General features: G+C 40.8%; 1 protein-coding gene and 1 long non-coding RNA gene across 2 annotated transcripts in view; both read right to left on the reverse strand.

Annotated features, from left to right (window-relative positions):
• ZNF585A (zinc finger protein 585A) overlaps positions 1-2,179 on the reverse strand; it is a 64,588-nt gene that overhangs the window by 17,611 nt on the left and 44,798 nt on the right.
• LOC105548546 overlaps positions 1,204-2,179 on the reverse strand; it is a 19,122-nt gene continuing 18,146 nt past the window's right edge. The window contains exon 3 of the long non-coding RNA XR_001007407.1: positions 1,204-1,515. This is a non-coding gene — a long non-coding RNA (uncharacterized LOC105548546). The remainder of the gene's footprint in view (positions 1,516-2,179) is intronic.

The raw sequence follows: 2,179 nt of genomic DNA on the forward strand, positions 1-2,179 counted from the left end.
AAAAAAAAAAAAAAAAAAAAAAAAAAAAAAAACCTGATAGGTATATATCTTATTGACAAGCTATCAAATTTTTTTCAAGTGCCTATGCAACAATCCCAAAACAAAACAAAAAACAAACAAAAAAATACCCGTAATAATCTCTCTAAAAGTAAATTTCTCCAGTGCTGCAATCCTAATCTTATTAAAAGTAAAGTTTTTTATTTTTGTTTTTGTTTTCAAGACAGGGTCTCACTGTCATCTAGGCTGGATGTAGTGGCAATGTCGTGGCTCACTGCAGCCTTGACAGGCTCAAGCAGTCCTCTAATCTCAGCCTCCCAAGTAGCAGGGATCACTGGCGCACTGCCACCACACTCAGTTAATTTTGGTTTTAGTTGTAGAGACAGGGTCTCACTATGTTGTGCAGGCTGGTCTCAAACTCATGGGCTCAAGCAATCCTCCCGCCTCAGTCTCCCAACGCACTGGAATTATAAGCGTGAGCCACCACACCTGGCCAAAAGTAAAGTTAAAAAATGAAAATCTTAAAACCTAGAAGTAAAAATGTGGTAAATGGTAATTAAAGATTTGGTGGGGTAATGTTCTAGAAATTCATCCTTTTCAGCCAGGCGCGGTGGCTCACATCTGTAATCCCAGCACTTTGGGAGGCCTAGGCAGGTGGATCACAAGGTCGAAGTCGAGACCATCCTGGCCAACATGGTGAAACCCCATCTCTACTAAAAAAAAATTACAAAAAACAAACCTGGCGCAGTGGCTCACGCCTGTAATCCCAGCACTTTGGGAGGCCAAGGTGGGTGGATCTCGAGGTCAGCAGATCGAGACCATCCTGGATAACACAGTGAAACCCCGTCTCTACTAAAAATACAAAAAATTAGCCAAGTGCAGTGGTGGGCGCCTGTAGTCCCAGCTACTTGGGTGGCTGAGGCAGGAGAATGGCGTGAACCTAGGAGGCAGAACTTGCAGTGAGCTAAGATCCTGCCACTGAACTCCAGCCTCGGCGACAGAGCGAGACTGTCTCAAAAAAAAAAAGTAGCTGGGCATGGTGGTGCGCGCCTTTGGCCCCAGCTACTCGGGAGGCTGAGGCAGGAGAACTGCTTGAACCCAGGAGGCGGAGGTTGCAGTGAGCCAAGATCGCCTCACTGCACTCTAGCCTGACTACAGAGCAAGACTACCTCTCAAAAAAAAAAAAAAAGAAAAAAGAAATTCATCTTTTTCATTTAGATTTTTTTATTCATTTGCATGAGATAAATTGTTTTTCTAAATTATTTTAGTACAGTTTTGCTATATACCAGAGTTTCTGATATATAGATAGCACTTTTATTGTTTTTGAGATATTTTACAATTTTAGTTCTGACTTTGACTTTGGAGTGGGTTGCTGAGAAAATAGCAGTTGTTTCACTAGTCCCAGTAAAAACCTACTAGGCTACTGTTTTCTTCTACTCTTCAATGCAGTTAGTTAACATATTTGACTTCTGAATCTATCTTCATAATTTCCAGTTCTTTCAGGCATCAAGGTTAACACTGTAAACAAAATAAAACAAAAACCAAAAGCAAGGTTGAGAATAATTTTAGATATTATTCTTTACCCAAAACTTCGGCATAATAACCAACTGTAAAAACGCATGACCTTTCCATTATTTTTTACTGTGTTGGAAATGCTGAATCAACATTTTAATTTCTTCAAGGACTTTGAACCATTTATTCCTACCAATTATATCTATTTTTTGTAAACTTTTATCCTTTTGTTTATACTTTCATATTTTTGGCATGACTTTATATAATATTCATGTATGATTGTCTGAAACTTAGATATGGAAGTAACTGTTTCTCCTGTTTTGTTACATTCTTTTTTTTTTTTTTAGTCTAACTCTGTCTTCCAGGCTGGAATGCAGTGGTAGATCTCGGCTCACTACAACCTCCGCCTCCCAGATTCAAGTGATTCTCCTGCCTCAGCCTCCCAAGTACCTGGGATTACAGACCTGCACTGCGGTACCCCGCTAATTTTTATATTTTTAGTAGAGATGGGGTTTCGCCATGTTGGCTAGGCTGGTCTCGAACTCTTGGCCTCAAGAGATCCACCCACCTCAGCCTCCCAAAGTGTGAGCCACCATGCTGGCCCAGTCTTTTTTTTTTTTTGAGACGGAGTCTCGCTCTTGCTGTGTCACCCAGGTTGGAGTGCAGGGGA

The sequence above is a fragment of the Mandrillus leucophaeus genome, unplaced genomic scaffold (assembly GCF_000951045.1).
Source record: "Mandrillus leucophaeus isolate KB7577 unplaced genomic scaffold, Mleu.le_1.0 Scaffold1107, whole genome shotgun sequence".
NCBI classification, from domain to species: Eukaryota; Metazoa; Chordata; class Mammalia; order Primates; family Cercopithecidae; genus Mandrillus; species Mandrillus leucophaeus.